General features: G+C 41.8%; 1 protein-coding gene and 1 pseudogene across 1 annotated transcript in view; both read right to left on the bottom strand.

Moving 5' to 3' along the window:
• The window catches only part of LOC143273128 (3-beta-hydroxysteroid sulfotransferase-like), a 291023-nt gene that overhangs the window by 165133 nt on the left and 98899 nt on the right, over positions 1–26991 (bottom strand). The gene's annotated exons all lie outside the window — the stretch shown is intronic.
• On the bottom strand, positions 935–20887 carry LOC143269532 (NACHT, LRR and PYD domains-containing protein 9B-like; annotated as a pseudogene).

Below are 26991 nucleotides of genomic sequence, written 5' to 3' on the forward strand. Positions count from 1 at the left end.
GGTGCATGAGCTGGCTTTTTGGAACCTAGGGCCTATGCTGAGACACTTTGCTCAGCCTTGGTTTAGGGAGGAGGGGAATGGACCTGCCTCAACTGATTCTACCAGGCTGGGCTGACTCCCCATGGGAGACCTTGCCTTGGAGGAGGTGGGAATGGGGGGGGGGTGGATTGGGGAAAAGGCTGGGGGATGGGATGAAAGAGGCAGGGAAATCCGTGTCTGATATGTAAAATTAAAATAATTATAAAATAAAAATATTTAAAATAAAAAAAGAGTTAATACAGAGCTCTGCCAGGCTCTTTTAGATCTGCTGCCCACTTCAACCCCTGCCTGTCCAACCTCCCCTTCAGTCAATACTGCCCCAACCACAGCCTTCTCACCATGATTTACCCCTGTGTCCACACCCCAGCCCTTCTCAACATCTCATCCTTGCCTGCACATTACTCTTTATAACCCCAGTAAAGGACCTAAGTCAACAGGGCAGAGGCATGAGCCATTTTTCTCACAGAATGTTCAAAACATCTTCACAGGCCCTCACATAATCAACCTGCACATATGGAATAAGTTCTCAAATGCAATTGAAATGTTAGGAAACATAACCTGGATTTATAATTCCATACATCAATTTCAGAACCATTTTTGACTCTAGACTGGGAGTGAACATTTATGGGTAATGTATGTGTGAGGCAGTGTTTGTAATCACCTGAGCTGGGTGATGGTGTCTCCAGAACACATGAAAATGCCAACCAAGTTGTGCCCAGTGGTATAACACAGGCCTGGTAGTTATAGGACTAGCCAATAATTTTTTTTATTGGATTATGATGCCTGTTCCACAGGGGAGATTTAATGTCCACTGCTGTAAACATTGTCAAAATCCCATGGCGAAGGAGACCACAGACTCAACGGGGAAAGCTACTGTGGTTCCTGTGGTTCCTTTAAATGGACATGTTGTGAAATTGCCATCTAAATGTTTACATTTATACCCATAGATTTGTACTCACAGCCTTGGTCAAAGAAGCCCCCCCCCTTTTTTTTCCGCCATAGGTAGTGGTTAATGCAGATTCACAACTGGTCAAAAATGCTGAGAGCAAGTGAATGTGAATGCTGAGCCACAGATGGGTCATGAGTGGTCGGCTTCACCACAGACTCTGTGGAGACACTGACATTCACACAATTCTACCCTCCTACTTACTCCTCAACACCAACATCCAAAACCACATTCCCCATAATGGATGAGAACACAGCCCTACCATAACTCCTGAAGGGTGCACTTTAGGTCCTTCAAAGCTTCACACAGAAAGTTCAATCCAGTATCTTCCAGGATGTTTGACCCCAGGTCAAGAAGAGAGAGGTATTTTTTGCACAACAGGGCTTTGGAGAGATGGCCACAGGCATTGAAGCTGAGACAGCAACCCTACAACCTGCAAAGAGGGTCACACATCAGCAGCTCACTCATTGTCACAGCATCACATGCCTCTGCAAAGACTGTCATGTTCTCCCTATACTGAATCTCCAAGTTGCATGAAGAAATTTTGAAATGGGCTGGTGAGATGGCTCCACATGCAGGTAAAGGCCCTTGACACCAAGCCTGAGGACCCTAGTTCAATCTCACATGATGGAAGGAAATAACCAACTTCCACAAGTTTTCTTCTGTCCTCCATATGTGTGTGGGTATACACACATGATGGAAACATTTTCAAACAAAAGTTTTGAAAACCTGAGGTTGTAGATCACCACAAATGTTTCCAAAATTGACTGATTTGTCAACTTACTTGCAAAACAATCAACTAATTCTTCCACCTATATCAGAAATTCACCATGTTGCAGAATCCTGCCCTCGTGAAATATCTTCCATTACATTTAAAATTTTTTTTTGTTGTCCATGAGTATGTATATGTCTCTGTGCAGGTGTATGTAGATGTACAGGTCAGAGCGCAAGTTTAGGTGTCACACTCTGGAACACCACCCACCTCCTTTGAGACAGGGTCTCTCACTTTCTGGAACTTATTTATTAGACATGGCTGGTTGTCCAGTGAGCCCTAGGGGTCCTGCTGTCTCCACTTCTGCAGTGTGTCACCATGCCTGGATTTTTCACATGAGCTCTGGGGATCAAACTCAGGGCATCAGGCTAGAGTGGCAAGGGTTTTACCAACCTAGCTACTACCCAGCCCAGTCCTGCAATTTTCTTTTAAATATTTTTCCTCATCCTGTTATTTGTGTGAGTTAAAGGCTAGTGTTTTAAAGACTAGATATTATTTGAAATAACTCATGCTTAATGCAGTTCTTTATAATTACTAGTCACCATGTGTAATTTAATTCAAGCTACTCTATAATAACTAGTAATTAAATAACTAAATAATTTTGTCTTCAAATGTTATTTTTTCCTACCTCTCCTGAAATATCTTTCAACTTTTTGTAGTGCATCTTTCTCCTTTTCTTTTACAAGTTTCACATCAGGACTGGAGACATGGTGCAGCATTTAAGATCACTTGCTGATCTTGCAGAGGACACGGGGTTCAGTTCTAAGCATCCACATAACACCTACATGGTACTCACAAGTCTCCTGTAACCATAGTTCCAGGGGGTTATTGACCTCTTCTGGCTTCTGCTGCTCATGCATTCACATGGTACACAGTTTGAAAATTCCACAAGTGCTCTCATGTATCCAGCCCAGATCGAAACACAATGGCACTGAAAGTATTACATAAAATTGTCTCCAAGGCATGTGCACATATTTTATATATCATGCAAATAAATTTCATGTTTGGAATTAGGAACCATTACCAAGACTCATGATATGCAATCATTCCAAAGGAAATTTAAATGGAATATGGAACATTTCTGGTCTAGTCATAAGCAGTTCATGAAAGAGCTACTTAATCTGCACTAGTTTTCTTCCATAAATAGATGTCTCCATAATGGTCCATATTCACTGTTCTTACATTTCATATTCATATTCATGTCTGTAAGCTGCATGGGTACATTCTACTGCATGAATTCATGGTCAGAGAGGACACAACTTATTTTGTGTTTGTATAATCTTTCTCTTCTATGAACCCAGGTATCTTTGAGTAATTCCCCATCCCAAGGCCTTTGATTGATGGAACAATAAAGTTATTTACTATGGCTTCCATGGGACAATATTCTGTGGTGGGTAGCTGTTTGATCCATGCCCTGAAGCACTGACCCTAGTGAGGCAGCTGTAGTTGTTACACCTGCCTATGACCTTGAGGAACATGCCCCTGGGGCATCGCCACTGGGGAACTTGTAAAATCTAGGATGCGTATATGCATCTGTCTCTTGGCTACATCGTGGTTTGGATGCTGAAGTCTTGGACCAAGCCATTCAGTGTGGGACATAGCTCAGCTCTCCTAGACCCTATGATAAATCTCCTATGGTTGTGAGTTAATCCCCAAATAAATTCCTTGATCATTAAGTAAACTCCGTTGATTGCTAGCAATTAGATCCCAATATTAGTCTGGTATTCTGCTACCATGAGCAACCAACCTCAACCTCAGGACAGGAGATAGTTTACAGTGACTTAGGTAAGATGGAGGAAGCTCTGCCTTTGAAAGGAATTTTTTCTTCCTCATATTCTCCTCTTGCCTGGTATCCAATCTCTTTCCAGGGGCATCACTTACCCCCATAATATTCATATTCATTAAGCTAAAAATTATATATAAGGAATTTCAGAGCTAGTATTGCCTTGTCTAAAGTTGGTCTCATGGTGTGTCTGTTTGCATTTGCTCCACTTACTGATTTGGCAACTGAGGCATGGACAAGTGACTGAGTCTAGTGACACATCTCTTGTCCTCATGCATTCCTTAGTGGGTATTTGACCACTTTTTTGATGGCTGCATCCATGTTCAGGGTTCTGCAATATCTCCAGGGCATGCTCTCCCAGACCAACTCACATCAGTGTCTCCAGGACACAGCTTGGATGCTTCAGGATTCACACAGTAACATCACTCATTTGTTCTTCAAGGGCTTTTCAACCAACGAGAGATGTTTCACCTTGCAGTAGGTTAGAAAAGTAGCAATCATGCCACAAGCCTCACTTGAGATGTCACATTTCCCTAACCTACATGTGAGGTACACGTCACAGGTTAGGAATAACATCTTCAGGTGATCTATGTAAGACTACCTATTGTTCAAACAAATGACCCAGATTCTAATACTGTACATATCAGTCCACACCTACATCATAGGCTTATTTAATTCGTAAGTATAATTCTGTGACTATCATTGTGAATTACAGAGTTCTACTGATTGGGAATAAGACCAACCCAGTGGTTTTCAGCTATGGGTAACTTTTACTCTCTGGGATCCATTTGGAAATGCTGGTAAGGTTATGGGTTGCCACAAGAACCAACAGAGAGATAGGGTGTTCCTGGAATGTAGTGGGTAGAAGTCCTGCCCTTTAATGCAGAGATAGACCCCATCACTAAAATATGGTCTGTAACCCAGTATGTCTGATTACCAATATCACTGTAACACACACACACACACACACACACACACACACACACACACACACACACTTCTTGAGTCCATCACAGTGACCCTCCCCTTCAGATTTCAGTTAACAGTTAGAAAGCCCATTGTGTTAGACCTGTGCTTCTGACATTATTAAAACCTGCTCCTTGTGTTTAACTTACAGAGGAGATCATAAAACTTATGGGTTTTGCTATCTCCCTTGTCAGTTTAGTATATTCAAAAGATATGATGGAAGATAATAGAAACAGATCACAAGCATGAAATAAGATCTAGAAGGATCCCAAGTACGTGCAAATTGCCTTATGGATGTAGAGTGCTCCATATGGATATATTTGCCAAACTAGAAGACCCCTGGTTCTCCTTTCATCCCATCACTGTGATAAAACACCCTGACCAAAGCTGGTTAGAGAAGAAACAGTTTGGCTTATACTTCCAGCTCACAGTCCATCATTGAGGAAGTCAGAGCAGGAACCCGGATGCAAGAATCATGAAGGAGCTGTTTCTTGCTTAGTTAGCTAGACTTCCTATAAAGACCAGAACCACCCACCCAGGGAACCATACCCCTTCATAGCAGACTGTACCCTCTTATATTAATTAACCATCAGGATAATCCCTGACAGACATGCCCAATCTGATAAAGACAATCACTAAATGAAGATGTTGTTCTTTTTCTCAAGGTGACAGTTAATACAAAGTAGGATAAAATGTTCCAAACTTTTTGGGTTTTTTTTTAATGGAGTCTTTATTATGTAAATATGATAGGCTAACTCCAAACTATCATTCTTACTGAGGATGGGGGATGAGAATGACAAGCTACAGAACATGGTTCCAGCTTGGTTCTTCTGGGGACTGGTCACTATGCAGTTGCCCACCAAAGACCATTCATTAGAATGCGAGTTGATCCTATCATCTGGAGAACGCCAAGAGGTGGGAAGCTTTGTGTCAGGAATCAAGGCAACAGTCCAAATATCAGAAGAAGTGATTCTGCCACCATCACCAAGCTCTCACGAAATGACAAAGGTTTGTAATTCCTGTGCACAGCCAGAGGAAAAGACTGCAATGCAAGTTTCTCAGCATGAGCCGCCATACCACAGCACCAATGGTGATAAACTCACTCTGAGCTATCATGTAGCTTAAGAGCATCAGTACCCTGTTGACTTCAACTCATTCTCACGCCGTTTCCACATTGCCCTGCAGTTGCAGGGCTGCCTCCTATTTTCTTCTTAGCCTCCTGTCAAAGGCCACGTGGAAGTTTTGCTTACGGGTTGTTTCTCTTCTGGTAGTTTTCACAAGGTGCCTCTGCCTGCTGACCTCTGATCTCCACAGGTGCCCTGCCCCCCACACCAAGTAATGAGTGTAATACAATCCAGATATGCTATTATGTTGGTGTTCAAGCCATCAGAAAACAAAGGAAGTCATCAAAATGCAAGGGGAAAATTTTCCGAAGGGAGTGGGAACCAACAGCACACAAGTGAATGTGATCGAAGTACACTATAAACATGGGCGAAATGGTGTCATGGGGGAGGTGGAGAGCAGATCAGCAGGTAAGAGCACTTGCTGCTTCAACAGAGGACTGGAGTAGGAACCCACATCAGGTAATTCACAGCCCTCTCTGGCTTCTGAAGGTACCTACATATAGGCACACGGGCGCGCACACACACACACACACACACACACACACACACACACACACACACACATACACACACTTTTATAAAGAGAAAAAGAGCCCAGCCTGCCCCCGACTTCCCTTCTGGACCAGAGGTGAGTACCCAGGTCCAGCCCGGACCCCATCCCTGGGCACCAGCCACTCCGGGGAGGCCTGCACAGCTTGGCGCCGGGTTCTGGCCACCGGGCAGCTCCCCTTCTAGCCCCACCGGGAGGGATCCCCTTTTCCAAGCCCCCCGACAGCCCCTGCAGTCTCCGCACCCTGCCCCCACGCCCATCTGCCCGAGACCCCAGCCACTTCCTGAGACTTAGAGACCGGCCCCCAGCTCCCAGCCTGCCCTGGACTTCCCTTCTGGAGCAGAGGTGAGTACCCGGGTCCAGCCCGGACCCCATCCCTGGGCACCAGCCACTCCGGGGAGGCCTGCACAGCTTGGCGCCGGGTTCTGGCCACCGGGCAGCTCCCCTTCTAGCCCCACCGGAAGGAATCCCCTTTTCCAAGCCCCCCGACAGCCCCTGCAGTCTCCGCGCCCTGCCCCCACGCCCATCTGCCCGAGACCCCAGCCACTTCCTGAGACTTAGAGACCGGCCCCCTGCTCCCAGCCTGCCCCCGACTTCCCTTCTGGACCAGAGGTAAGTGCCTGGGTCCAGCCCGGACCCCATCCCTGGGCACCAGCCACTCCGGGACGACCTGCCCAACTTGGCACCAGGTTCTGGCCACCAGACAGCTCCCCTTCTAGCCCCACCGGGAGGGATCCCCTTTTCCAGCCCCCTCGGAAGCCCCTGCAATCTCCGCACCCTGCTCCCACGCCCATCTGCCCAAGACCCCAGCCACTTGCTGAGACTTAGAGACTGGCCCCCAGCTCCCAGCCTGTCCCCGACTGACATTCTGGACCAGAGCTTGCCCCTGACTTCCCTTCTGGACCAAAGAGTTGGACAAGAGAACTCCCTTTTGGACAAGAGAGAGAGTCTTCCTGAGTCTGTCAGCTCTTTGTGAAACAAGTACACTGATAAGACCAAGAAGGAACCACAAGGAGATGGGCAGACGTCAAGGCAGAAGTACATACAGCAAAATGAAGAGCAATACAGCATCACCAGAACCTAGCTCGCCTCCAACATCTAGACCTGAACATCAAAAATTGGAAGAAGCAGAAGAAAGTAGCCTTATGAGTAACTTCATGAAGAAGGTACAGGCTTGTGTAGAGGAAAAGACAAGAAAATTGGAAGAACGCTGTAAACAACTAGAGGAAAGGGCAAACAAATTAGAAGAAAACAATAAAGCCCTCCAAGAAAACAATAAAGTCCTGGAAGAAAACATTAAAGTCCTGGAAGAAAACAATAAAGCACTGAAAGAAAATCATGAAAAAGCAATGAAACAAACAAAGGAAACAGTCCAAGAACTGAAAAGGGAAATTGAAAAAATAAAAAAGACACAAACAGAGGGAATGCTGGAAATAGAAAACCTGAGTAAAAGATCAGGAACTTCGGATACAAGTATAACCAACAGAATGCAAGAGATGGAAGAGAGGATTTCTGGCATTGAAGATACAGTAGAAGAAATAGTTCCATCAGTCAAAGGAAACACTAAAGCCAACAAAGTCATGAACCAAAATGTCCAAGAAATCTGGGACACCATAAAAAGACCAAACCTACGAATTATAGGGATAGAAGAAGGTGAAGAATACCAACTCAAAGGCACAGAAAATATATTCAACAAAATTATAGAAGAAAACTTTCCCAACTTAAAGAAGGAAATGCCTATGAAGATACAAGAAGCCTATAGAACACTAAACAGACTAGACCCCCCAAAAAAGTCCCCTCGCCACATAATAATTAAACAGCTAAATGTACAGAATAAAGAAAGAATATTAAGAGCAGCAAAGGAAAAAAGCTAAGTGACCTATAAAGGTAAACCCATCAGAATAACACCCGATTTCTCAATGGAGACTTTGAAAGCCAGAAGGACCTGGACAGATGTAATGCAGACACTAAGAGACCATGGATGTCAGCCCAGACTAATATACCCAGCAAAACTTTCAATCATCAGAGACGGAAGGAACAAGACATTCGAAGACAAAGCCAGATTTAAACAATACCTATCCACAAACCCAGCCCTACAGAAAGCACTACAAGGAAAATTCCAACCGAGGGAAGTCAGATACACACTTGAAAACACAGGCAATAGATAAAGCCACGACAGTAAACCCCAAAGAAGAGAAGTACACACACACTACCACCAAAAATAACAGGGATGAAGAATCACTGGTCATTAATATCCCTTAATATCAACGGACTTAATTCACCTATAAAAAGACATAGACTTACAGAATGGATACGAAAGCAGGACCCATCTTTCTATTGCATACAAGAAACACATCTCAAATTCAAAGATAGACACTACCTAAGAATAAAAGGCTGGGAAAAGACTTTTCAATCAAATGGTCTTAAGAAACAAGCAGGGGTAGCCATCCTGATATCCAACAAAATAGACTTCAAACTAAAATCAATCAAAAGAGATCAAGAAGGACATTACATCCTCGTCAAAGGAAAGATCGACCAAGATGAAGTTTCAATTCTGAACATATATGCCCCAAACACAAGGGCACCCACATATGTAAAAGAAACATTACTAAAGCTTAAACCACATATAAAACCCCACACATTAATAGTGGGAGATCTCAACACCCCACTTTCACCACTGGACAGATCTCCCAAATCGAAACTTAACAGAGAAATAAAGGACTTAACCGATGTCATGACCCAATTGGACCTAATAGATATCTACAGAACATTCCATCCTAACAAGAAAGAATATACTTTCTTCTCAGCACCCCATGGAACTTTCTCTAAAATCGACCACATACTTGGCCACAAAGCAAATCTCAACAGATACAAAACAATCAGAATAACCTCCTGTGTTCTATCAGATCACCATGGTTTAAAGCTAGATTTCAACAACAACAAAAACTACAGAAAACCTACAATCTCATGGAAACTGAATAATGCTCAACTGAATCACCAATGGGTTAAGGAAGAAATAAAGAAAGAAATTAAAGACTTCCTAGAGATCAATGAAAATGAAGACACCACATACCCAAACTTATGGGACACTATGAAAGCAGTGTTAAGAGGGAAATTCATAGCACTAAATGCCCACATAAAGAAGTTGGAGAAATCGCACACTAGTGAATTAACAGCACATCTGAAAGCTCTAGAACAAGACGAAGCAAAGTCTCCCAGGAAGAATAGACGCCAGGAAATTATCAAAGTGAGAGGTGAAATTAATAAATTAGAAACTAAGAGAATAATACAAAAAATTAATGAAACAAAGAGTTGGTTCTTTGAGAAAATCAACAAGATAGACAAGCCCTTATCCAAACTAACCAAAAGACAGAGAGAGAGAATCCAAATCAACAAAATCAGAAATGAAAAGGGGGACATAACAACAGACATTGAGGAAATCCAGAGAATTATAAGGTCATATTTCAAAAACCTCTACTCCACAAAACTGGAAAACCTAAAAGAAATGGACATTTTTCTGGATAGATACCACATACCTAAGTTTAATCAAGACCAGATAAACTATTTAAATAGTCCAATAACCCCTAAGGAAATAGAAACAGTCATTAAAGGTCTCCCATCCAAAAAAAGCCCAGGACCAGATGGTTTCAGCACAGAATTCTACCAGATCTTCAAAGAAGAGTTAATACCAATACTCTCTAAATTGTTCCACATAATAGAAACAGAAGGAACATTACCAAACTCCTTCTATGAGGCTACAATTACCCTGATTCCTAAACCAAACAAGGATGCAACAAAGAAAGAGAACTACAGACCGATCTCCCTCATGAACATTGATGCAAAAATACTCAATAAAATAATGGCAAAGAGACTCCAAGAACACATCAGAACAATTATCCACCATGATCAAGTAGGCTTCATCCCAGGGATGCAAGGGTGGTTCAACATACGAAAGTCCATCAATGTAATACACCATATAAACAAACTCAAAGAAAAAAACCACATGATCATCTCACTAGATGCAGAAAAGGCATTTGACAAAATCCAACACCCCTTCATGATAAAAGTCTTGGAGCGATCAGGAATACAGGGAACATACCTAAACTTAATAAAGGCAATATATAGCAAACCAACAGCCAACATCAAATTAAATGGAGAGAAACTCAAAGCAATTCCACTAAAATCAGGAACGAGACAAGGCTGTCCACTCTCCCCATACTTATTCAATATAGTACTTGAAGTTCTAGCCAGAGCAATAAGACAACATAAGGAGATTAAGGGGATTCAAATTGGAAAGGAAGAAGTCATGCTTTCCCTATTTGCAGACATGATAGTATACTTGAGTGACCCCAAAGATTCCACCCAGGAATTGATAAAGCTTATAAACACCTTCAGCAACATAGCAGGATACAAGATCAACTCAAAAAAATCAGTAGCCCTCCTATATACAATGGACAAAGAAGCTGAGAAGGCAATTAGAGATACATCACCCTTTACAATAGCCAAAAATGACATAAAATACCTTGGGGTAACACTAACCAAGCAAGTGAAGGACCTATATGACAAGAACTTTAAGTCCCTGAAAAAAGAAATTGAAGATCTCAGAAAATGGAAAGATCTCCCATGCTCATGGATAGGCAGGGTTAACATAGTAAAAATGGCAATCTTACCAAAAGCAATTTACAGATTCAATGCAATCCCCATCAAAATACCAACACAATTCTTCACAGATCTGGAAAGAACAATACTCAACTTCATATGGAAAAACAAAAAACCCAGGATAGCTAAAAGAAACCTGTACAATAAAACAACTTCTGGAGGCATCACAATCCCCGACTTCAAGCTCTACTATAGAGCTACAGTAATAAAAACAGCCTGGTATTGGCATAAAAACCGACATGTGGACCAATCGAATCGAATTGAAGACCCTGACATTAACCCACACACCTATGGACATATAATTTTTGACAAAGAAGCCAAAAGTGTACAATGGAAAAAAGAAAGCATCTTCAACAAATGGTGCTGGCATAACTGGATATCAGCGTGTAGAAGGCTGCAAATAGATCCATATCTGTCACCGTGCACAAAACTTAAGTCCAAGTGGATCAAAGACCTCAACATAAATCCAGCTACTCTGAACCTGCTAGAAGAGAAAGTAGGAAATAGTCTTGAACGCATTGGCATAGGAGATCACTTCCTAAATATAACACCAGTAGCGCAGACACTGAGACAAACAATCAATCAATGGGACCTCTTGAAACTGAGAAGCTTTTGTAGAGCAAAGGATACGGTCAACAAGGCAAAACGACAGCCTACAGAATGGGAAAAGATCTTCACCAACCCCACATCTGACAGAGGACTGATATCCAGAATATATAAGGAACTCAAGAAATTAGACATCAAAAGGACCAACAGTCCAATTGAGAAATGGGCTTTAGAACTAAACAGAGAATTCTCAACAGAGGAATCCCAAATGGCTGAAAGACATTTAAGGAATTGCTCAACTTCCCTAATCATCAGGGAAATGCAAATCAAGACAACTCTGAGATACCACCTTACGCCTGTCAGAGTGGCTAAGATCAAAAACACTGAAGACACTTTATGCTGGAGAGGATGTGGAACTCGGGGAACTCTCCTCCACTGCTGGTGGGAATGCAAGCTTGTACAACCACTTTGGAAATCAATATGGCGCTTTCTTAGAAAATTGGGAATCAATCTCCCCCAAGATCCAGCTATACCACTCCTGGGCATATACCCAAGAAATGCTCAATCATACCACAAGAGCACTTGCTCAGCTATGTTCATATCAGCATTGTTTGTAATAGCCAAAACCTGGAAACAACCTAGATGCCCTTCAACTGAAGAATGGATAAATAAATTGTGGCACATATACACAATGGAATACTACTCAGCAGAGAAAAACAATGACATCACATGGTTTGCAGGCAAATGGATGGATCTAGAAAAAATCATCCTGAGTGAAGTAACCCAGACTCAGAAAGACAAATATGGTATGTACTCACTCATAGGAAGATGCTAGATGTGGAACAAGGATGACTAGACTGCTACTCACATCACCAGTGAGGCTACCTGGAAAACGGGACCCCCAAAAAAGACACGGAGAAATGGACGAGATCTACATGAATTCCCTGGTCATGAGTGGGAACAATGAAGGGCGACAGTCGAGGGAGAGAGTGGGAGATCCTAGCTGGATCAAGAAAAGAGAGGGAGAACAAGGAATAGGAGTCCATGGTAAATGAAGACCACATGAGAAGGTGAGAAGGGGAGGAAGCAGAGAGCTAGGGAGGCCCACAGAGATCCACAAAGATACCCCCTCAAAAGACTGCTGGCAATGGTCGCGAGACGGCAGGAACTGACCTACTCTGGTGATGGGATGGCCAGACACCCAGATAGTGGTGCCATAAACCCCATCCAAGGACTGAGGAATCTGAAGGCAGACATCCAGGGCTGGGCCCCTGGTGGAGCACTGGGAGTCTAATTAGTGAGTAAGAAGAGGGTTTATATGAGCGAGAATTGTTGAAGCCAATGTTGGATAAAGCACCGGGACAAATAACCAAATGAATGGAAGCACAGGATCTATGAACCAAAGGCTGAGGGGCCCCCAACTGGATCAGGCCCCCTGAATGGGTGAGACAGTCATTTGGCTTGATCTGTTTGGGAGGCAGCTGTGCATTGGTGCCAGGTCCTGGGCTCATTGCATGAGTTGGCTGTTTGAATCCTGGGACTTATGCAGGGACACTTGGCTCGGTCTGGGAGGGGGGAATGGACCTGCCTGGACTGAGTCTACCAGGTCAACCCAGGTCCTCGGGGGAGACCTTGACATGGAGGAGGTGGGAATGGGGGGTGGGCTGGGGGGAGGGGTGGGCGAGAGGGGGAGAACAGGGGATTCTGTGGCTATTATGTTGAACTGAATGGTGTTGTAAAATAATAATAATAATAAAAAAATAAATAAATAAAATAAAATAAAAAAAAACAAGGAACAAACAAAACAAAATAATAAAACAAATTCTCAGCATGAAGCTGTAGTGTGGCCCTGTGAGTCACACAGTTTACCATTTAGTCCATATATCTTTAATTGTAAGTGTTCATTGCAATGAGTCATTGGTCTGATTCCAGGTCTCTGGCCTCTGCTACACCCTGGATACTGGACACTCACTGGAACTCTGCTTGGATATCTCATTGTTGCCTTGTGTCATGGGGATTCTGTAGCTTTGGATCTGCAGGTCTATATCCCCTTCACATGCTCCAGCTGTTCATAGATGGAGACAGTGAGTGGGACAATGCACTTTGAAAACTTCAACCCAATAATATGAAATAAATTCATAATTAAAGAAATTTAAAATACAGGGTCAAAGAGATGTCTCAGTGGATAAAGCACTTGCCTCACAAGTTTGACAACCTGAATTTGGGTTCCCAGAACCCACTTAAAAAGGTAGGCAGGAAAAAAAAAAAAGAGAAAAAGAAACTATCATAATGAAATTCATTCTGTGTAATATGTGCTAATGCAAGTCAGAACTTTCAAAGATAAACCTTAAAAGTGATTTTAAAAGTAATTTTGCCGGGCGGTGGTGGCGCACGCCTTTAATCCCAGCACTCGGGAGGCAGAGCCAGGCGGATCTTTGTGAGTTCGAGGCCAGACTGGGCTACCAAGTGAGTTCTAGGAAAGGCGCAAAGCTACACAGAGAAACCCTGTCTCCAAAAACAAAAACAAAAACAGCAAAAAAAGTAATTTTAATGAAATTACTGAGTGTAGACATTGAACTGACTTACAGTAGTTCCTCCACTCTGCATGCTGGGCATTTCAGCACAGAGCACATATTTTTAACCACATCATCGGAGAGATTGGTGCCATACAGGTTCACAGATTTCAGGTGAGGTAGTGGAAGAAGAGTGTGAAATAATGTACCATCTCCAAAGTTAGTCATGAAGGGACACCTGTGCAATAAGGACAAATGGCGAATTATACCAGGATGTGGGGGTACATGGCAAAGCAACTTGTAGACATCCTCTTCCACACTTTGCCTCACAAACTATGCTTGTTTGGGCATTCTAGTTATCCATGTCAGGCAGCTCATGATTTATTATAACTCTCACTCCAGAGGACCCAATTCAGATGCACACATACATAGACACAATCAAAATAACCTAAAAAACTAGATTTTTATTTAACATTTATTGCAGTCTCTAGAACATATTCAACTCCTGTTGGCTGTGTACATGTATGTACACACACACACACACACACACACACACACACACACACACACACACACGATGTATAAACATTTACAAATCCCTACATAGAAAAACCTCAGGTATGTGGCTCTTGGCTATTGCTTTTGCTACTTTGGATTTATTTCTGCTCGTATTTATGCATTAACCTCTTCAAGGAAGAGATAGAATATCTTCTATCTACTTAAAGGATGGATGCCTATGAAACTTATGACAAGCTTTGAAGCTTAAGCACAGTCAGAGGATTCTTAGAAGATGGATACATCGAGTCACAGAGATGCTTAATGGCAGTTTCCTTGAAATTACAGCTGTCCAGATCTAACACCTGCAAGTCCTGGAAAATTTTTCACAACATACTCCAATATCTTATTGCCTTTCTGCAATGAGATATCACATCATTATTCTCTGGTGCCTAAATTCAATTCGAGATATTCCTAAGATAGGCAGATCACTCCCAACCCCCTCAATGAGGCACACATGGTACATAGACATACATGCAGGCAAAACACTTATATGCATTAAATAAAAATAAATAAATCTTAAATAAAAAAAATCTTAAAATAAATAAATCTTTAAAAAAAGGAAAAGGAGCACCAAGAGACAGAGACAGAGAGGAGAGAGAGGGCCCTGTGGGCTACAAAATGCCATCTTCTGGGCATGGTGTAGCCATTGTGGTCTTAATCCCATAAGAGCCACTGCCTGTACAAGATCGGACCTGTTACCAGTCAATCAGAAGCCGGGGAGAGCCTCACACAGCTCTGCCCCTCCCTGCTAACATCATGACTACTGGTGGATTCTCAGGGAGGAGCAGCCATCTCCAGTTTTGTACCCACAAGTCAGTCCACCAGGGTCTAATGCACAGTTCCAAACCCATACACACACTGATAGCCCTCGTTAAACTCAACAGCTGACACAACAAAAAGACGTGAATGTGAGAAAGGAGCTGATAAAGAAGAAGTTAGTGTGATGGGGTGGAAGGGGAACAGAATAGAGTAGAAGGTGAGAGTAACCAGAATGCATTACCTATAGGTATGAAATTGTGAATGAATACATTGAAGAAAAATTATAATAAAGAAGCATGGCTTGATACGAGGTGAACTAGATTGAGTCTTTGGGAGACTCATTGTTAATAGGTACATATCACTGTTGAAGACACCCAGCCTTTTCTGTTCTCTAGGGTCTCCTCTTGAAGTGAGAAAACATGATTTCTATGTGAATTCGGGTAGATATTTGGGACTCCTGAATGAGTAGCAAGCTACGCCCAATAATATCATCAAAGATGCTACACATTTGAAAGATCAAGTATGAGCTAGCAGCCTAAAGCCAATGCAAGGCAAGGCAACTAGAGCAATGTAGTATGAGCACAGCCTCAAACCAGACACGAGTTCCCAGAATCTTCTCCAGTGTAGTGACCAGGACACTAAACACTCTATGGATGAAGGAAAAGAGCCAGACACTGCAACAAAGCTGCTCACATTTCCACCTCACAACTGGCCTTGTCACAAGTTTGTTCTTTGTATAAATGGAGGAACTCAAAACACAACTTTCCAGGGCCACATAGCTCCAAACGACAGTGCCAAGACTCAACAGATAGGCTTCCTGACTATGCCATCTAAACACTCAAGCATAGAGGTGTAAGAAGTTAGGAAATGCCATGCTGGAGAGAGGGATCAGTGGGTAGGCATGTAGGCTGTGCAAGTGTGAGGACCTGAGTTCAGATCCACAGCACTGACCTAAAAAGCTGAGCATGGTGGCTTGAGGCTGTTGCCCCAACATTAGAAGAGGGAGACAGGTAGACCCTGGTATTCATCTGGCCAGTTAGCCTAGTCAAGATGGTGAATTTCAAGGGTGGTGAGAGATTCTCTCAAAGGCTGAAGGCAGAGGACAACAAAGAAAGCCACCCCACATCTTCCTCTGACTTGTTCACAAATTCATATGGATACAGCATGCACACAAACACATGTATAAAATTATGCATGAACGCTAAGGCAAAACTGGAAGAACTGAAGACAAGCTTCAGAGTTGTGCTTACCTTTTGTTGTATTCAAATTCTTCTAAGTCACAGTCTTCTGGGTTATAGATTTCTGAAAATACTGTGTTGTATATGCAGATGAAGTTTCTTTAATTTTTGAGATTTCAGCAGACCATATGTAGCCTCTGACAATGCATCAACATTACTAATATCAACAGTTATTTCTTCAAATAGATCCATCACATCTGTTTCAAAGCTTTCTTCCTGGTTGTCAAGTAGACTCTCAAACAAACTCTGGGCATTCATCAGTTTCTCACTACACTCTGCTTGACTCAAACTACTAAAGCATTTGAGGATTTCCTGTTTTATCTCTTTGGATGGTATAAAACCAAAGTGGTTTCAGTATGTCAGTGACTTTTTCAGTGGCAATTCCAAACACAAATATCCCTGTCAGGAGCCATGGTTTGGTCATGAGCATAAACTTCTCTTAGAAGTTGGGGCAGGCTTCCAATGACAGAGTGAGCTGTGCCTCTCTCTTGTCTGAGGAAATAGAACAGGGCAGTGAAATACGACTGTAGTATAGAATGGTAAAGCATGAAGTTGTCACCTTTAGTACAGAGAAAATTCATTCCCAGCCACACTGCCTCCTCAGATTCCAATATTTTATTCTTCCTGAGATCCTCACACTTGAACACAAATACCTGTTTCCACATTGCCTCTACAGCCAAGGTACACAGGGTCTTTGATGGTGCTCTGTTCTGATTAGGTGGACAATTGTCATACACTGATCTGAATGAGCTCACTATAAAGCATGTGTAGATAATCGAATCTGTTACATCAACTAAGTTTATTTCCTCTCTCCTGTCCCATTGCCACTTTAAAATACTACAGGACACCCAGCATATATAAGGATCTCTGCATAAAGTGAGTAATTGTTGAATTGTTTTCAAATAATCAAAGACTTGTAAGCCTTTCTAGTTACTGGCAAAGAAGCACATACAATAGAACTTTGTGGTCTCGTCAGTGAATCCATGAATAGCTATCTCCCTTGGATACCGCAGCAAGGGATAGATTTTTTGGTACACTTGGGTTTCCCAATTCAAGAAGCAGAGAGGATTCTGGGAGCATTACTTCCTGTAGCAAACTGCTGAAGACAATTTGTGTCAGCAGCATCTTCCCCCAGTCATTGCACAAGTTTGTCCTGAGTTCCAAGTCAAATTTCAGATATTCAAGTCCCTCCAGGATAAACAAGATTCTCTTTGGATCAGATCAGATATCTTCCAGTGTCTCTGAAGACTCAGACAACTTAGTTAACATAAGCTGAGCTAAGCTCAACTCTCTGATATTTTTAAGTGTGATGAGAGAGATGAAGAAATCTATTCTGCCATAAGTTTCCTGATGCCCAGTCCAACATTGCTTTTCTTAAGAAAGTAGTTTTTCCTTTTCCTTTACAACCTAGTACAACTGCAGTGACCGGCTCTGAGGGACAATAAAATACTTCTTGCAATGCCTTGTACTGCTCTTCTACACTTATTTGGTAGTTTTCATCATCCATTAGAATGAAGGTCTCATTGGATCATATGTGTTGAAATGTAGTCTTTATAATCTCTTTGTATGGACTTCGTTTATCAGAGTTGGATGAAATCAGAATACAAGGCAGTTAGGAATAGGATCCTCCTGAGAATGAATCACAGTTTTTTTTTAAATACACATATAGTGAATGATCTACGCATCTGGGTGATCAAGTGAGGCCATGAGTCCCAAGGAAAGAAGAAAAGGAGGAGAGCCACCCACCCCTTCCCCTGCAGTAAGTTTCCTATTCCCTTCATCTGATATGTTTTTTCTTCCTGTTACACTACAAATGAAGAATGGTTAGGCCCCACCCTAACCCAACCAACCAACCAGTTCTTTCTACAACCACACCTCTAGATAAAGACCTCTACTGTATGCAGCTCTTTCTGTGCTTGTGAGCATGCATGGGAGAGTTGACTGACTCATGGCCAACTCAAATTTCTATGCTAAAGTGGGTACATGAATATTTCAGGGCCAATAGAGAAGGGAGGTCTCCAGAAGCTGGGGTACTTAAAGAAAAACCTCGGATCCCTCTAGAGTCAATTGTCTCCATATATTGGATCCCTTCTCTACCAAAAATATTTTACAATGCCAATAAACCTTGCTTTCACTTTCCCTGGAAACTTTCCTCCCTTACATTCTTTAATCACAGAGAAAAACAACTCACCAGCCAGCCAGTCTCATCTTGGTGCCCAGCATGGGGCTCAAACCCCAGACACTCAGTTATTTTGTTGCATCCAAGGTTATAATATATTTGATATGTCGACTGTAAAAGCATTATGACCAAACTGGAAACTCACCTCTGAGTAACAGCTACTATAAAGCATGAATTCTGGGTATTGCTTTCCAAATTTGCAAAGGGCATGGTACCTCCCCAGGACAAAATCCAGAAGTACTTCATTTGTACATAATTTCATGAGTTAGAGCTCAGAATGTTGTTGTTCAGTCTAAAACTAATACCTCCAGTATCAGATCTAATACCTCCAGTAAGTCATTTAGAAGTCATTCTATTTAAAAATTTTCAGTTTGATATACATGTTTATAATTCTATGCTTAGTCAAAGCAATATTTGATTCAGGCAACAGGACATAGAGAAATGAACTTTGGGGTTATATGAGTTCAAGTCTATGGGTAACAAATTAGGGTGTCAAGTTGTCCAGGGTTAAATCATATGCATATCATTGTTTTAGATACATTAATGTATCTGTGTCAACATCCTAAGCCAAATGAGATTAATAGAAAGTGTTTCTCTGTTCATTCATGGGGATAGTTAGCAGGCAACTGGCACATGATCAGTACCACAGGTTGATATATATATTTTGATTTCTGGCACCAGGTGTTCTGAGGGCAAGGGCTTACTGTCTTCTCTGAGAGTGGGACATGCATGTATCAGTGTGTGGTGCATTAGAAATGTTCACTAAGTTAAGAGCACTCGCTGCTCTTCTAGACGACCTGGGTACACTACCCAACACCTATACAGCCACTGTTAAGTTCAGCTCCAGGGATTCCTGCCCTCTTCTGGCCACCACAGGAACTGCATATGTGCGGTGCCAAAAAAAATTTTCAAAAAGGAAAATTGATATCCGTACAGACTTTTGAATGCCATTAAATTATTATTGTATTTTGAAAAAAAGAATTACTATATTCACACATTATGAAATGTTGAGTGTTGGGCTGCCAACATGGCTCATGGATGGGGGTACACAGGACCCATAAGCAACTCCAAAAAGTTGTCCTCTGATCTCCACATGTGTTCAACTGTACCTCCACAAATGAGGAAATACATACATATTGGTTGGAGTAGTAGGTAAGAGATTAAGAGCACATACTGCTCTTGCAGAGGAACTGAACTCAGTTCCCAGCACCCACATCAAGCTGCAAAGGAAAACAGGCTAGATAAGTAATTTAAAGATAGTTTCCACTAGCCTGAGTAGATGTTAAGAATTTATTAACCTTACACGTCAAACATCTTTTATTTACCAAACAAACACATGCTTCTCATCATTTAACATATTATTTTTTTTAAAAAATACTGAATACTGTTTATTGAAGGAGGGAGGAGGTCTTGAATACAGGCTTACAGCACAATGGGAAAACGCTGGAGGGCAGAAGTTCACTACAGATGTTTTACCGTTTAACATATTCTTAAAGCCTAGTATTCAACAGAACAAAGACATAAATCTCTAAATAGAGTTTTGTTAATCTGAGTAGAACTTCATAATATAAGGTTTAACAAATACTGCCCTGTTATGAAACATTTTGTTTCTTGTCTAAAATTTTCTAGAAGCTCAGTGTTGAAAAATCAGCAAAGGCCTAAGTAGTTAGACAAAAATTTGTAAATCAGTTTCTGTTAACCTGAACATATCTTTACAACCTTGGGAATTTATCATCTTACAAAAATTTATCCTAATCCAAAATATTTTGAAGACCTGCTGTTGCTTTCTTAATTAAAAAAAGATATACAATAATTAGCAGAGGGCTCAGTGTGAATAAAATGTTTTGTAGCTATTGCTTTAGTTGTTTTATACCACGGGGTCACTTTAATAAAGATGATGGCAAAGTTACATGCCATATACTCTTTTTAACCTTAGTAAAGATGGCTACCAGTCACATGGTTGATTCTATGCTGACGAACAGAGACAGAAAATAAATAGTAGACTGAATATGGCCAGCAGAAGAGACTGGATCATGAGAGAAGGAGGGGATTGTTATTGTACTGGGTTTTTGTTTCTTCTTTTTTTTTTGAGAAAAACTTAAAGTTGGATGAGTAAATAGGGGTGGAACATCTGGAAAGACCTTGGGAAGGAATTAATATGATCAAAATACATTGAAGTATATACATAGTAAAGAAGAAAAAAAATACAAACAAAAGGAATTCACAACTATCAGTAATCTTCTTGATTACCACATCTATTTCAACAAGGTAACAGAGGCTGAAGTACTGTTTCTTCTAGTTATTAACTGTGCGGTGCCTGTAAGAATGATGCTTACCCTTTTCGAGTCTTCATAGCTCAGTACCAGGAAGTTATCACATTTTCTCATCGACAGCCAGCCACAGATGTGCTCAAACCATGATCTATATGGGACTGTGTGTGGGAAGGAAGAAAATGTCAAATACAAAGCATGATAATGGGATCAGCTTGATATTCTTCATTCTTCTGCAAATGGCAAACAGCTTTACTAAGAATTATCAAACTAGTCTGTATTTTCAGCATTCAACTCAATGATATTTGAGACACACATGATATTTGAGTTCACACAGATAGTGAACTGATAAAATCAAGTTCATTAGCAAACTCATCACATCACATACTTACCCCTGATGACATTAGGAGACATCTTACTGGCAGGTTGCAAGGACAAGAGCATGTTCTGGGAAAATTACTCACACCAACAAAGGAAGCCACAGGGTCCCTCAGGCATGGCTAGTCTTGGACTTTTTTCTTATCACCCTTTCTGGAGAACTATCTAACTCCTTCTATGGGAGATCTCCTCCCATTGACATCTACAACTAAGGTTCCAAAATTTCTCAATAGTGTCTCCTTGAGGCTGAAACCTCAAAAACACTGATAATTGGAGACATTCCACGAGTAGCCTTCTGCCTATACAAAGCTTCATGAACATTCTCAGTGCTGCTCTGCTGTGTTCTCCATAATCTCAGTATCTTCAGTTTCTGCTCTGGTTGTGCTCTCGCTCTTCATGTCTCGGTCTCCTTTGCACACTTACATTGTTTCCAATTTCCTGATGGATTCACTGCATCAAGTCAGGAGAGAAGGTTCAGAAAGGGTCAGACCAGCCTTAAACATACATTCAAAGAATCTAAGACTGGATGGAAGGCTCCAGGTAAATGCCTTACAGAGAATTTGTAAAGAGAAAGTGAACTATGCAATATATGATGGAGTTAAGTCACTTAAAGCGACTAAAAGCTGAATTCAAGAGATGACTCAGTGGAAACAATTGTCCAAACATGTTTGAGGAACTGAGTTTTAATGATCAGAAATCACACAAATCTTGTGATGTAGCCTCTGCTTGTCTCCCCAATGCTCCTTCTATAGATGGGTGTGGTAACAGAATTCTTTGAAGCTTGGGTCTGGTATGCACAAGGATGAACAAGAAAAAAGAGACCCCATTTCAAACAAAGTACATAGCAATGCTCAAGACCTGATGTTGTCTTCTCACTTCCACAGTCAATCCTTGGTACAAGCATGCCCACATTTTCACATAGTGTTGTGACATTTTGCTTGTGCTCCAACAAATAAAGCTTGCCTGGAGATCAGAGTGAGGAACTAGCCACTAGAGGCCAGGTAGTGGTGGCACACACCTTTAATCCCAGCACTCGGATCTTATGCCTTTGATCCCAGTACTTGGGAGATGCACACCTATAATCCCAACACTTGGGAGGAAATAGGAAGTGATATGCCTGGGTGGAGAGAGGAAGTGATAAGGCAAGGTGGAGACAGAAGGTTGGCCCTTTCAGTCTGAGGATTCCTAGAGGTAAGAAGTCTTTGTAGTGGCTAGCTGATCTGCTTCTCTGATCTTGCAGCTTTTGCTGGGATATCTCACTCTGGGTTTTTATTATTAAGGCCAAATAGAAATTATACTACACCTGATGTCCATCTTTTGGGGCATGAATTCATAAAAAAGCCACTTGCTTCTGACTTTGCAGGCACCAGTACAGTCTGGAGCTGCAGGTGCCTGGAGTCACTACTCCACTGGCTAGGTTTTTCTTTCTTTTTGGATTTTTCTGTTATAGCCTCTCTGCAGCAAATTACACACACAGGTATTTGAGCTCCAAATGCCACAGCAGTTAGTTGCTTTTGCATGTCCCCCTCATGTAGATGGCTCGCTCTTTGGCTTCTTTTCTCCTGGTGGGTTGGGCTCTCGCTGGACCCCTTCCTTGGGCTGCGGCCACACTTGAAAAGTGCTTGTGGGCTTCTACTGTTCTATTTAGAAGCAGTCAGCCTCTCATCATCTTGTTATCATTGGCAGATTTGGTGAGACAATTGGGAATTTTTTTTTTATAATTTAATTTAATTTTACATATCAGCCACAGATTCCCTTGTTCTCCCCCTCCCATGACCAATCCCCCCTCCAACCTCCCCCCCAGCCCATCCCCCATTCCCATCTCCTCCAGGGCAAAGACTCTCCTGAGGATTGAGTTCAACCTGGTAGATTCAGTCCAGGCAGGTCCAGTCCCCTCCTCCCAGGCTGAGCCAAGTGTCCCTGTATAAGCCCCAGGTTCCAAACAGCCAACTCATGCACAGAGTACAGGACCCGGTCCCACTGCCTGGGTGCCTCCCAAACAGATCAAGCTAATCAACTGTCTCACTTATCCAGAGGGCCTGATCCAGTTGGGGGCTCCTCTGCTATTGGTTCATAGTTCATGTGTTTCCATTCGTTTGGCTATTTGTCCCTGTGCTTTATCCAACCTTGGTCTCAACAATTCTCGCTCATACAACCCCCCCCCCTTTCTTGCCAATTGGACTCCGGGAGTTCCACCTTGGGCTTGGCCATGGATTTCTGCATCCAGTTTGCTCAGTCATTGGATGGGGTTTCTAGCATGACAATTAGGGTGTTTGGCCATCCTATCACCAGAGTAGGTCAGTTCCGGCTGTCTCACGACCATTGCCAGTAGTCTATTGTGGGGGTATCTTTGTGGATTTCTGTGGGCCTCTCTAGCACTTTGCTTCTTCCTATTCTCATGTGGTCTTCATTTATCATGGTCTTTTTTTTTATTTATTTTTTATTTTTTTTATTTTACAATACTATTCAGTTCTACATAATAGCCACAGATTCCCTTGTTCTCTCCCTTCCTGCCCCCTCCCCTTCCCCCCACCCCAACCCCCATTCCCACCTCCTCCAGATCAAGGTCTCCCCCAAGGACTGGGATCGACCTGATAGACTCAGTCCAGGCAGGTCCAGTCCCCTCCTCCCAGACTGAGCCAAGCGTCCCTGCATAAGTCCCAGGTTTCAAACAGCTAACTCATGCAACCAGCCCAGGACCTGGTACCACTGCCTAGATGCCTCCCAAACAGATCAAGCCAATTGACTGTCTCACCTATTCAGAGGGCCTGATCCAGTTGGGGGCCCCTCAGCCTTTGGTTCATAGTTCATATGTTTCCATTCATTTGGTTATTTGTCGCTGTGCTTTATCCAACCTTGGTTTCAACAATTCTCTCTCATATAAACCCTCCTCTTTCTCACGAATTAGACTCCCAGCGCTCCACCAGGGGCCTAGCCGTGGATGTCTGCATCCAGATTCCTCAGTCCTTGGATGGGGTTTCTGGCACAACTATTAGGGTGTTTGGCCATCCCATCACCAGAATAGGTCAGTCCCGGCTGTCTCTCCACCATTGCCAGCAGTCTTTTGTGGGGGTATCTTTGTGGATTTCTGTGGGCCTCTTTAGCTTTTTGTTTCTTCCTTTTCTCATGTGGTCTTCATTTACCATGGTCTCCTATTCCTTGTTCTCCCTCTCTTTTCTTGATCCAGCTAGGATCTCCCGCTCTCTTTCCCTCGACCCTCGCCCTTCATTGCTCCCACTCATGTCCAGGCTGTTCATGTAGATCTCATCCATTTCTCCGTGTCTTTCTTGGGGTCCCGTTTTCCAGGTAGCCTCACTGGTGATGTGAGTAGCAGTCTAGTCATCCTTGTTCCACATCTAGCATCTTCCTATGAGTGAGTACATACCATATTTGTCTTTCTGAGTCTGGGTTACCTCACTCAGGATGATTTTTTCTAGATCCATCCATTTGTCTGTAAACCTCATGATGTCATTGTTTTTCTCTGCTGAGTAGTATTCCATTGTGTATATGTGCCACAATTTATTTATCCATTCTTCTGTTGAAGGGCATCTAGGTTGTTTCCAGGTTTTGGCTATTACAAACAATGCTGATATGAACATAGCTGAGCAAGTGCTCTTGTGGTATGATTGAACATTCCTTGGGTATATGCCCAAGAGTGGTATAGCTGGATCTTGGGGGAGATTGATTCCCAATTCTCTAAGAAAGCACCATATTGATTTCCAAAGTGATTTTACAAACTTGCATTCTCACCAGCAGTGGAGGAGAGTTCCCCTAGCTCCACATCCTCTCCAGCATAAGGTGTCCTCAGTGTTTTTGATCTTAGCCATTCTGACAGGCATAAGGTAGTATCTCAGAGTTGTTTTGATTTGCATTTCCTTGATAATTAGGGATGTTGAGCAATTTCTTAAATGTCTTTCAGCCATTTGAGTTTCCTCTGTTGAGAATTCTGTTTAGTTCTATAGCTCATTTCTTAATTGGACTGTTGGGCATTTTGATATCTAATTTCTTGAGTTCCTTATATATTCTTGATATCAGTCCTCTGTCAGATGTGGGATTGGGAAACATCTTTTCCCATTCTGTAGGCTGTTGCTTTGCCTTGTTGACCATGTCCTTCACTCTACAAATACTTCTCAGTTTCAAGAGGTCCCATTGATTGATTGTCTCAGTGTCTGTGCTACTGGTGTTATATTTAGGAAGTGATCGCCTATGCCAATGCATTCAAGACTACTTCCTACTTTCTCTTCTAGCAGGTTCAGAGTAGCTGGATTTATGTTGAGGTGCTTGATCCACTTGGACCTAAGTTTTGTGCATGGTGACAGATATGGATCTATTTGCAGCCTTCTACACATTGATATCCAGCTATGCCAGCACCATTTGTTGTTTTTCCATTGTACACTTTTGGCTTCATTGTCAAGAATTATATGTTCATAGGTGTGCGGAATAATGTCATTGGTCCACATGTCGGTTTTTATGCCAATACCAAGCTGTTTTTATTACTGTAGCTCTATAGTAGAGCTTGAAGTCAGGGATTGTGATGCCTCCAGAGGTTGTTTTATTATACAGGATTTTTTTGGCTATCCTGTTTTTTTGTTTTTCCATATGAAATTGAGTATTATTCTTTCCAGGTCTGTGAAGAGTTGTATTGGTATTTTGATGGAGATTGCATTGAATCTGTAGATTGCTTTTGGTAAGATTGCCATTTTTACTATGTTAATCCTTCCTATCCATGAGCATGGGAGATCTTTTTATTTTCTGACATCTTCAATTTTTTTTTTCAAGAATTAAAGTTCTTGTCATATAGGTCCTTCAGTTGCTAGGTTAGCGTTGATACATAAAATGAATATAAAATCTCTTAATAAAACGAAATAAAAATGAAATTATCAAACAGTGAAAAGTTTTATTTAAAGACCCTTCACAGAGAGACAGATCACAAAGATACCATGAACATCACAGATCATTAGTCCTTCAAGCAAATAGATGGAAAGGATAGATTCTTTGAATATCAATTATAGAAATGCTTCACTTTATGATTGCATACATGGAGACTGAGAGAAAATGCAAGGCTCTGGAAAGCTATAATTAATGAAATAATTTTTAAAAATTTGCTTTATTTTTGTATATTTTGTGATTTTTTTCATTTGCCACTACTTGTATGTGTAGGTATACTGGCATAGGAGAGGAGAAGGTGTCAGTTCCCTTGAATCTTAAGTAACAGCATGTCATGAGTCACTTGGTGTAGTTGCAGGGAAACAAATTTCACTCCTCTGAAAACTTACCAACTGCCATTGAGCAGTGGACCATCTCTCCAAACCTAATGACATCATTTTAAACAGAAAGTCATAAAAGCAACATTTTTTGTAGAGTGAAAACTATAAATTAGCAGAAAAAAACTAAACAAAATTATAAATGAAGTAAATAGGGCTCTATAAAGAAATGGTTGGGTTACATAATGGATCAATGGTAAAAGTACTTATTTTAAGGCCTGATGACAAGATCTCAGATTCTATTACCCATAAAAATTAGTGGAAACAATTGACTCCACAGAGTTTTCTTCTTGTCATCCCCAATGCTCTGTGATATGTGTGTGCCCACACCAACACCCATGCACACATATACACCAGATAATAATAAATATTTTTAAAAGAAAAAGAGAAAGATTATAACAGTCTGATGGCAAGGTAGCAGACAGGATAATCCAACAGGAACAAAGA

Source organism: Peromyscus maniculatus, chromosome 1 (genome assembly GCF_049852395.1).
Source record: "Peromyscus maniculatus bairdii isolate BWxNUB_F1_BW_parent chromosome 1, HU_Pman_BW_mat_3.1, whole genome shotgun sequence".
Taxonomy (NCBI): Eukaryota; Metazoa; Chordata; class Mammalia; order Rodentia; family Cricetidae; genus Peromyscus; species Peromyscus maniculatus.